This window comes from Hydra viridissima, unplaced genomic scaffold (genome assembly GCF_058129835.1).
Source record: "Hydra viridissima isolate aposymbiotic clone 2 unplaced genomic scaffold, HvirCarnegie_v1 scaffold_11, whole genome shotgun sequence".
Lineage (NCBI taxonomy): Eukaryota > Metazoa > Cnidaria > Hydrozoa > Anthoathecata > Hydridae > Hydra > Hydra viridissima.
In genome coordinates, this window is record NW_028324310.1 from 1,042,674 (window position 1) to 1,054,894 (window position 12,221).

The window sequence follows — 12,221 nt, forward strand, 5'->3', positions numbered from 1 at the left end:
CTGTTTACTACATGATTTTGCTATAAATATTCTGGAATCATGATGTTCCAGCATGAATTATTTTGTAAAAGCTAACATAAAATATTAATATTTTACAACTCCTCTGGTAAATCATTGCAGCTTTTCTCTATAAGGTACATGGATTTTCATTTTTTGTAGGTAATGTTTTTCTTATTTATTTACGTATTCGTTACATTTTTTTATTTTAGATTTATCAGATGATGTATTTATGTGGTATAGAAGAACAAAATATTGTAAAGTTTTGTGAATTTTTAAAAAATGTTTGCTAGTAATTTTTTTTGAAGAAATAATGTTTAAGTTTGCAAAAAAGGGTTTACAACGTTTTTTTTTTTTTTTTTTTTTAATTTTTCTTTGTTAGCAGTATGTTTATTATTAGAATTGCATGTTTTTAATAAATTTTTTTAATTATTTGCTAAGCTAACTTTTTTCAAACATCTCCTAGCTGATATATATATATATTTATAGTCATAAGGTTATTGCATAATTTAATTTAAATGACAGTCTGTTATAATTAAAAATTATTTGTGTCTGCTATTTAGAGTAGAAAGGAAATTATATAGGAAAGATCGCGATCTTCAGGATTCGTTTCTTTTCTGATTCGTATAACTTTCAATTGAAAGTGAAGTTTAAATGGATGATATTAGGCTAGAAGCAGATATTAGTTTAAAAAATGGAAATGTTAATAGGCAAGTTAAAAAACACATTGATAAAACAGCTATAAGTGTGCAAATAAAAATTTTAAAAATGATGCCAGAAAATTTAAAAAGATACAAAATATATATAACAATATATATATATATATATATATATATATATATATATATATATATATATATATATATATATATATATATATATATATATATATATATATATATATATATATATATATAACAATATATATATATATATATAACAATACTCTTTACCTTCTTTTTTTTTTTTTTCATAAGAACTGTAATCCTCATGACAAAATTTAACCTTTACATACAGTAACATGTGACATGCCATGTCAGTGTTGGCACAAAATTTTAATTTATTTTCTAAATTTTCTAAAAAAGAACAATAATAGTTAATAGTATCACAGAAATTTCAAAGTAGTAATGATTTCAAAGTGGTAATAACCATTTTATGGAAATAGCATTAGTATAACTTTAAATAACATCCATACCCTTATTTTCCTTCTAAAAAATAAAATATCAAAAATAAAACTGCTAAAAGAAAAGCTAAAACAAACAAAATACAAACGATTTAAAAGATTAAAATCCTTTCTACTTTTTCTGATAAAAATTTGAACCCTTTCTACTTTATCTAATAAAAATGTATATATAACTATTTGGCGCTACTCGACTTTCTCCCCCCCCCCCCTAATTTTATGATTGATTCTGATAGAGAATTTTATGCTGATTAAGAATCGCATAAAAACATGGGTCTCAAAATCAATGGAAAGTGCTCTAATTCGAAGTCAAAGTTGTAAAAAATCCCACTAAAAACCCTAATATTCGCCTTTTTTTTTCAAAACGCTTTCATTTTCAACGAAAATTAATTACCGTTACATTGCGCAATAAACAGAACTGGTTTCCATAAGCCATAGCATTATTATTTTAAAGTATTGTAACGAAAGTGTTATAACGAAATGAAATTAATAGAAGATTTCAAATAAAGGTTGAACGTAGAATATGAGAATGTAGAAAAATTGATGAATAATTATTATTTTATCGTACGCTGGTTTTTTTTATTAAAAAAAAATGGTTTGAAGGTTACATTTTCTAAATTTTACATGTGATAGAACAACTATGAACTAAGTTTCAAAAGTTCTTCTTCTAAGAAAAAAAACTTTTGAATTCTTTTTTAAAATTTATTACAAAAGTACATTACTTGCAATATAGTTTATTCTCTAATAAATCAAAAAACGGCTATTTTCATTGCCACAAAAAATAGCGCAAGATAAACATACTTTAACGATTTTTTTAACGTAAAAACCATGCTATTAATGTTTTGCTTTTGTCAGCTAAAAGATCATTAACTTAGTATTTTCAAAATGGCGAATATTAGGGTTTTTAGTGGGGTTTTTTACAACTTTGACTTCGAATTAGAGCACTTTCCATTGATTTTGAGACCCATATTTTTATACGATTCTTAATCAGCATAAAATTCTCTATCAGAATCCATCATAAAATTAGGGGGGGGGGAGAAAGTTGAGTAGCGCCTAACTATTTTATATACTTACTTCAATTATAATATGATCTTAACGATTATCATTTATCTTAATATGATTCTTTATGTAATATATCTAAACTAATAATTTAATTCCAAAAGGAAAAAAGTTTCAACTCGCTCAAGAGATCTTTCTCCAATGGCCGCGTGCATTTAGAGAACGCGCTTTTTCAAAGCCTAGTAACTAATGACGAAACGACGTTAAACATAAAACGTTAAACGTTAAACGTTAAGCATTTCTGTACTAATTATATTAAGATAATATTTTGAAAATTGAAGGCAAAATATCTTAACAAGACAAGGTTTTTCGATAGTGAAAAAGAGAAAATGTTTATATCATCACAAACATTTGAAGGTTTAAAGATCACCTCCAAATCAGTTATTGAAGCCACGCAATTTTTATTAACTGCTGGTATGCCATTTGTTTTAACATAGAAGTTTAACCAAGATGTTTTTGAAGAATATTTTGGACGACACCGAAGTATGGGTCGCAGAAACGAAAATCTAAATGTTTATCAACTTGGTTATCAGTCTAATGCTATAAGAATGCAAAGGTCAGTTGTTCCTGTAACAGGTAACACTAGGGGCAAACAAAAAAAGATGCATATCATAGGATAAAGTTGATGATGATTTGATACAAAAAAGAAAATAACTTTTTTTAAGTAAACAGAACTCTTGCAAATCATATCACAATATGAAATATTAATAGTAGTATATATAATATATACAATATACAACATCAATAGTAGTATATATATAATATATACAATGTCAATAGTAATATATATATATATATATATAGACACTTGGGCACTGCCTCTTTTTTTTAAGGTTTTTGATAGGACGCTTTCACATATTGTACTAAGTCCAAACTTGAAAAAAAGTATGTTCATACCTATCAAAAGTATGTTCATAATAAAAATTTGGGATGGCGGAGTCCTTAACTTTTACATTTACCCAAAATTAAAAATAACCATACATTTGGAAGAAAAATTATTTAAGGTGGTCCTCCACAGAAAAGGCTAACTTTTGAAAGCAAAGAGTTTTTGATTTAATTTTTTCACCAAAAATGTGGTTCTATAAATTATTTACAAAAATCAACTTTAAAAAAAAAAAAATGTCTCAATCAGCCAATTATTTAAAAAATGAATGAAAAAACTAGCATTTTTTGTGACAAGCTAGCAATCAAAATACTTATCATGTCAAGCTGAAAATTGGTGTATATACTCATTGAGTTATATTAATCCGGATGAGAGAAGCATTTTATATTATTCACAGTATATAAAAAGTTACAAGATTTGAAACAAACATAGAAAAATTGGTGGACAAGTGGCCAACATTAGTCTCATAAAAAAGTACTTTCCTTATTTTAATTTATATATCCTTCTCTCATCCGGATCCTTTTTAATTATGTGAAAAATCAAAAAAAAAATTTGATAAAAAGCTTAAACGAGTCCAAATAAAAAGTTCACAAAAAACATATCAAAACCCTCCAGAAATATATTTCGAGTTTTTTTCTTCATCATCTTTGTCTAAGTAAACCTTTTAATTGTTCTTAGTTGTTTTCTTCTCTTTTTGACACGGTCAGTGGACTTTTGAAGAGACCGCTTTATAGTTTCTTTCTTTTTTTCATTAAGTTTCATAGGCGTAACATATCCTGTTAGATGAAATTTGTTTAGTACAGAGAGGATTCCATTAGGCCTTTCATTAAATTCAATAACAGATGAATTAACTGCAGACTCTAAGACCACTCTACCCACAAAAACATTTTTTGGGCAGCGTCTCCAAATAATCTGGTTGAGTGCCTCGTTGGCGTTTTGGGTCTTACCATGGAGACATTTTTTTAGTAAATCATCTAAAGATAAATCAGTAAAAGTTGGTTTAAAAATGTTAAAGACTGCAACAGAAAGATTCACTTGCTCTACATAAGTATTTAACCTAAAAATAACTCAAAATGTGGTTGCTATGGGCGTTTCTAAGGTAATTTTTTAAGATACCTAAATAAAACAGCTAATATCTTTTTTAATAGAGTTTGTTTACAATCCAATGTAATCAGAGACTATTCACAAGTGATGAATAAATAAAATAAGCTTTAAAAAAAAAAATTTTTTTTTATAAAAATAAGCTTTTATGAGTGTAGGACCACCTTAATGAGTTGTATGTCGTAAAATATTTAAATACATATTATAATTACGTATATATTTATCTGGTATATTATTTATTCTACATTTGTAATTAAAATACTTTACTTAATATATATTATAAGTTTCTGTTGCCTTTTTTATATTGTTTTTAAGTCCCTTAGACTTTTCCACTTTTAAATACTTTTTATGCTTTTCTGTTTTTGTCCTTTGCCAATGAAAAGGAGCGCACTCTACAATATAATTGCATCATATTTTCTAATAAATTCTTTTTTAATTCTTTCTCCACAACTATTCCTGAAGCATGGCAATCACTATTATAATAGCATAATATTTCTTCACTCCTTATTAATTCATTTGTAATTTTTGGAATGTCAATTTTTTTAATGCTATAAAAACCAGTTTTTATTCAAAAACATTCCTCGACTTTAATAAATAAATGCTGCATGTTTTTGTTAACAGCTTATAATCCTCCTCTGTTTTGCACATCAATTAGCTTTTGTTTTATATCATTGGTTAGCATACTTTCTAGTGACAAGATATGAGATTGATAGTTTTTAAAGTATTTGCTATTTTTACATTTTTTAAAAAACTTTTTAACCACATAACCAGCTGAAAATTGTAAAGCATCCATTTCAGAGTCTGTAACTGGGTTAACTTGAATGGGTTCTTTATTACCAAACTCTTTTTACTTTTTTTGAATGTGATATTAGTTTATCCACATATTTGGTTGCAAAAAAAGTGCAATAAGGCTTTTTCAATCCAGAAAAGTAGGATTCTGCACCAAGAACAAAGTCTGCATATATTTTAGAAAAATATCTTTCTACATCACCAGACTTACAAAGTTCAATAGTGTACTTTTTAGTTTCAGCATAAATCTGATCAGTTACAACAAAATTATATATTTTTAATAGGTTCCATTAAATCATTGGGATAATAGGATGTATTTAATATCTTTTTTTTGGCATGTGTAATTAATGAATTAATATCTTCAATGCTGATACAAGAAATTTCATCTACATTAGTCATATGTTTTGATCGTATGTGTCTTTTGCTTGTTTACATACCCGCCAAGATCAAAATGAGCTTCATCTAAAAAGATGATTTTTTTGGCAAAATCGGTATCTTCTGTAAGTCAATCGCAGGCCCACTTAGCGAAGCGAAAACGCATTGGATGGTCAGTTGGCTTCAACTCCTGAACCATTTGGACTTTGTATGGCGTCATCCAAGGTCTTTATGCAAAATTCGTTTCAATGATGTCTCCGAAATGTTCAATTGTTGAGAACGACGGTGAATTGATGTTGATGGCGCTTCACGCACACTTTCTGCCACAGCAGCAATATTCTCGGGTATACGCAATTTTTTTGGCTTTTCACGCTTTGGTTTATCGATGAGGATGCCAGTTTCTTTCACTTTTTTCACAAGATAACAAACAGACAGAGCTGACGGTGCTTCTCTTCTTCCAAAATCCGTACGCAATTTTTGCACTCATTCTGCAACATTACCACGATTTTCAAAGTAATGTCGCAATATTTCCCAGCGTTGTTCAAGCGTATACACAACCATATTAGTTCAGCGGAAGGATAAAACTAATTATCTGTCAAATCAGACATGAGCTAAGTGTTACCATTCACAAAATAAGCACTAGTTGAAAAAAAAAAAGTTAGACGGCGGACCCGTTATATATATATATATATATATATATATATATATATATATATATATATATATATATATATATATATATATATATATATATATATATATATATATATATATATATATATATATATATATAAATAGGGTAAGGTTGCCAATATTGTACCCCCTAAGACAAAAATAAAAAATGTAGTCAATCTACTGAGTGGAAACATGGATTTTCAATTGAATTTCATAATTTAGGGATTGTTTGTTGTAAAGACGTTAAAAAAACTCAAAATTTAAAAAGCGTTAAATCTCGAAGAATCAAATTAAAAAAGTAGCGCTAAGAGTACAATTAAGGAAACTAGATCCTTAATTGTACCGTTGTAATCCAATATCGTACCACTTTCTTAATTTTAATAACTCTATGCAACTTGAATTTTTTTTTCTTCTGGACAATGCCGAAAACAGATATCACGACATATGAAACAATTTTTATTTAAATTGTATGTTTACCAATGGGTTAGCTAAGATTAGAATAGAGGAGGAAGGTAGGTATTAAAGATAGTTATACTAAATAATGTAAAACATATATACTATATCTGTTTTAAAAACAACCACACTAAATATTGTAAAATAAAATACATAAAAACATTATTTTTGGCAAAATTTTCAGATATATTGTATCTGTTTTTGATTAACACCTGCACAGCCAACATGACACCAGTCTTGACATATTGGTAAAACTGAACTAGAGAGTGCATCTTTTTAAGGACTGCTTGTCAATACAAGAGTTATACTAAAATTTTTATTTTTTTGTTTAAGTGGTGAAGTTCGTATTGTAAGTGTGGATGTTTTTCTAATTGGAATCTCAAAAAGAATTCGTTAAACTTTACACGCGTTTTTTAGCGGTCAGAATGGTTGCGTCGGTACAATTTAGGACATGCCTTGAGGTACAATTTACGCAACTAATCTGACATACAGTTAATTAAAAAATTTGACAACTAAAAATAAGATATTTTAAATTCTAGGTATTTATTTTGAATTTAGATAAATTATGCTTTAACATAAATACACTGAACAAATCATATCTTCTGCTTTTTTTAGTGAAATACCCTTAGCCATAAAAACCTAAAATAAGAAATCTCCAATAACAAACCAACAAGAGCTTACTCTGGCCTTAATGAAGTTGGATGACAAAAAAAAAACAGTTGACTCCTTAATTTCATTCAACAAAGATAAAAAATAAGTTAAAAAATTTCTTGTGGGTTGTAAAAATAACGAGTTATGTTAAAAGTACAATAAAGGCATCGGTACAATATTAGCAACCTTACCCTATATATATATATATATATATATATAGATAGATAGATAGATAGATAGATAGAAATATAGATAGAAAGAGATATAGATAGATATACACAGATAATATATGAACTTTTTCACTGTTAGAGGTGATATTTTGTGTTACATATTTTTTAAATTGTGTATTTTTTTTTCATTATGTATTTCGGCTAATAATTGCCCGTATGCCGCACAGTGGGACGAAATCCCGATTTCGTGGCCAAAATTCCCAAAATACCTACACGAAGGTTTTCGAGGTCACTGATTACGAATCTCAGGTCAGATTTAAAAAATTCAAAATGGATGCTCCAATATGGCTGCCAAAACTGTTCATACGTTAAAAATATGAAATCTAATGTAGTTTGGTTTTCGAGGTCATTTCTTATGATTCAGGAGTTAAATTAGAGCAAAAACATTGTTATATTATTTCCAAATTTACGCTATTAATAAAAAAAATAGAAATTTGTAATTTTAGTTTTATTATTTTTCTTAAATTGGTGAAAGATTAAGTCACATATATGTAAAAAAATTGTTTATTTAATCCTAGTAACTAAAACACGTATGTCATATTCATCAATGTTCGAATCATTCGATTCGGAATCTGATGTTGAACCACTTGTATCTAAATCGGAATCGCTCCTTGTCTCTTGTCTGGTGACTTCAGGTTATTTTAACAATTGTAAAGCTTCTTGATGTAGAGATTTTGCCGGTCTATGGGGCAATTTCCTGATGCTCGAGAGGGATTATTAACGTGACATCTTAACAACTCGAGCAGCATGTACTTGACCAGAAGTCCTTTAACTCATTTGAGCAGCATATGCCAATTCTTCTGTAGAAAAAATAGAACGTAGTTCTTGAGTCTTTCGTCTCTTTGATCTATCACTAGATGAAGCAAAGGATTGCGAAGGTCGCCCACATGTTCCTTTTTTATTATCATTCTTCACAATCTTCTAATTTGTTGTGCATTCAGTATTGGATAATTTTGAAAATTGTACGGTGCCCTTCAATCATCCTTCTTTTTTTTTCAGAAAAAAATCTTCCCATCTTCCTGCTGCTCTCCATCTCAATCGCAAATTTGCAAATAACCGTGATAATGACATTTCATCCTCGCCTACTTGTATCAGATGTTCCGTTTTTTTGAAAATTGCATCTGTCAAAACATCAATGATGAATTATTTTTCATTTTTTAAAATGTCTTTCACCTTAAAGAATATATCTTTTCTTGACAATTTCATATTTGAAGACTCTGTAAAAAAAAACAGTTATAACGGCTGAGAGTTCTTTGAGGACTATTTTATAAAATTTTGAGATTATCATAAAATGGAACAAGAAGTAACTTGTAAAGCATATATTTAAAATAATAAATTATTGTATTAAAATGTAATTAGTGCCATTAAATAATGTTAATTCACTAATTTCCATGACCATTTTCAGACATTAATCTAGGTTAATAGAATAATGTCGCACCACACATTCCTCCATAAAAACTAGTCTCACTATTAAAATGGCACTCAATGGCAGCCAGTTTTTTTATATGTTATATTTAACACTATATACTATTAGTTCCTTGTCAAAAGAAGGTGGATAACCGCGTTAAATTTTTAAAACGACATTAAAAAATCGATTTCAGATAAAAAATTTACAATTTTTTATGTTCACTTGTCGCGCGATTGAAATATAAAAAAAAAATAAAATTAGCAATAACAGTGCATAACCATATATTCTACATGCCTCCAGAAAGTGATTACATTTTGCCGAATTCAAATTGAAATAGTTTCTTCAGTTTAACAACTCTTTAAAACAGGAAAGAATTTTTCGAGGTGTCCATTTGTTTAGTGCGTACCGAAAGGAGGCTAAATGTCAACTAATGTCCAGGCCAGCTCATAGCAGTTATATACCTGCCCTGTTCGGAATTTTGTTCTAGGATTATCTGTAAACAAGATCTGAACGTTAAAAGACGAAAATATAAAACTCAAAAGTTTGACTTTTGGCCACGAAATCGGGATATCGTCCCACTGTGCGCCGGTATGAAAATTTAACTACCAACAAATTTGTCATCCTTCGCTATATCTTCTATGTAATTGCTCTTGCCAGCAAGCTAATGAGCACTTTCGAGGGAAGAAGTCTCTCACTAATCACAATATATATATATATATATATATATATATATATATATATATATATATATATATATATATATATATGTAAATATACATATAAAAATATGTAAATATACCATGTACACATCTCTTTTACGTACGTTCACAAAAAATATGAAAAGATAGCTTACTTTTAAGCTTTCTGCCAACTTTGACTCTGACAACTTTTTTATGCTCATTTTTAACAAAAAATTTTAAAATAAGAGAAAGCAAGAACATGCGACCTCTAAAAGATTTAATGACGATTGCTGTTGACGCGGAAAAATAGTTTCATGTTTTCAGGCCATTTACTTGATGTTTCCGGTAAACACCTGAACGTTCCGGTAGAAAAGTTCCCGCAACTTCTTTTGCCTGAACATTTCAGGAGTTTAATACTAAGTGTTCAGCTAGTTTTCTAAAATACTTGAACCGATACGGTAAATTTCCTGAATGTTCAGGTAAATTTGTCGACCTGAACCATTCCGGACAGAGTTTGCCTGAACTTTTTAAAGAGTGTAATCTCTGAAATAAATGAATAATTAGTTAACAATATAAGTAAGCAATAAACATTGTTAAAAAGTTTGTGTGCACTGTAACGCTTCATTTACGCTTTAAAAAGGCTAAGCAATAGATTTTATGGAGCTTCCATACCAGTTAAAACTAGCAACTATGGTAAAACGTTTATAATTCAGCTTGTAAAAACTGGGGCATTTTTTAGCTGAGTGTATATTTAGTAAAGTTTTATTTTTTTACTAAATGTTGTTTCTCATTTGGCTTTTTAGTACTAGAATACAATAAAACTAAAGTGATAAAATAACTATGAATGAAAAAAAAAAAACAACTAACAAGCAAAATTTTAATAGACGTTGAAACAGAAATTGCACCCTAGAGAAATCAGTATAACAAGATGTTATTCGTCTAAGAAGAATGAAGCGGAAGAATTCGCTTGAATCGAAAAACCAAAGAAAAAGAATTGGAGTAAAACATAAAAGACTTAATGAAAAAGATAAAAAAAACAACTCCAAAATACCCGGTGATTTCATCTAAGAATTTTAAATGTTTTAAAACTTAGTATTGTCTTTGCCTTCAATTTTCTAGTGTTATGGTTTTTTTGTGGAAATGTAATATTTCAAAACATGATATATCATCTCAAAATAAAGCTTCAGAGTTGAAATTTTAGCTGTAGATTCATTTTATTTAAGAGAATCATTTAACCTATAGGTTTTTTTTATAAAGTTTCATATTTTTTCCTATAGAGTAAATAGTTTTTTTCATAGAAACTGAACTTTAAGTTTTTTCTGCGGTACCCCTCAAAAGCTAAATATTGACCGGAGCCCTCTCCGCTTAAAAACATACCAGTATAGTCAAAAAAAGTAAGGATTCTTCGCATAAAACTAAATCATTTCAATTGTGTTTGCTAATGGAATAAATGATTGCTTTCCCTTTAAGTAATGCTTCTGCCAGAAGGAAAACAGTCAAAGCAAGTCACTTTTAGAGGTCAAGGAAACACATTTTACAATTTAAATTCAGCTTGGCACAAAAATATTCAAAATGAGCAAAATAGCAGCTGTTCTGAAGCACTGGAAACACAATATCTTGATCTGACTAATTGACTTATATACTCACGTACTACCAACACAGTTAAATATGCCTTCAGAAGATATCCCTGATTTCTGTTAAGATCTTTTCCAGGACCTAATCAAGAACATCAACAATTTTTTCGGCAGTCAGAAAAAAAACTCATTAAAATTTTTATGTTTAATTCAGCAACAACTAAAAATTTTTAAACGAGGTCAAACGTTATCAATCTGCAATAGCCACCCATGGTAAGTTTAGCAACAAGTATATATATTGGAAGTAGACTAAAACTCTGAAGATAGACGTAGAATAATTTGATCGATAGGTCCGTGTAGCTCCTGAAAGTCTGAGGGACCAATGTTCCTCTCAAAATTTTGAAATTATTATTGGTGATGTACAGTTTGATAAGACTAAATTTCGACTCCGTTTTTCATATTTTTATGTAAAAAAGAAATCAGCCATTCAGCTCTGGCGTCAGTTAATTTTAATTACAATTTAAAACAAAATAAATTTTTTCTACCCTTTAGGAAATGTCATCTACTCTAATGTAAAAATTCACCAGCTTTTCACCGTGGATGACTCTAATTTAGTCAATGTTTGCGCATTGATCGATGAATATCAAGGTTTGAAAAATTTTCAAAATTTTTAGACCGATGAATCTTTTTAATTATATGCATCGAACCGATTTGTGAAATGCCTTCATTTCATTTTTGCAATTGACAATAATGATGCTAATGTGGTTCAAATTAAATTGTACTTCAGTTTAAGATTTAAATATCGAAATTAAAAATTTATTGACGATAGAATTTCTAGCGTAAAAATTCCATAGATATTTTATAAACAGATATTTTTCATTTTGGTATAGCTCAGGTTTTTCTAAATTTATTATTACAGTTTTTATTTTGTTAAAGTTAATTATTTAGTTTTGTTATTATTACTGCTGACATTTTCTACCTGTTAATTTTTTGCACTTTATATTATATTTTTGGCTCATTTTTCATTGTATTTTTATGTAATCTTTATCAAAATTTTTAGTATTATCATTATCGATATTTATCTTTTGCTTTTATAAATAAAAGTAGTCATTTTTAAATGAATGCCTCGCGAATAAGGCTAACGGTGCGCGGCTATTAGTACAATT

The 12,221-nt window shown here is 28.4% G+C and overlaps 1 pseudogene; it reads right to left on the reverse strand.

Moving 5' to 3' along the window:
- Nucleotides 1-4,487: 4,487 nt before the first annotated feature.
- On the reverse strand, nucleotides 4,488-5,604 carry LOC149881587 (uncharacterized; annotated as a pseudogene).
- Nucleotides 5,605-12,221: the final 6,617 nt, after the last annotated feature.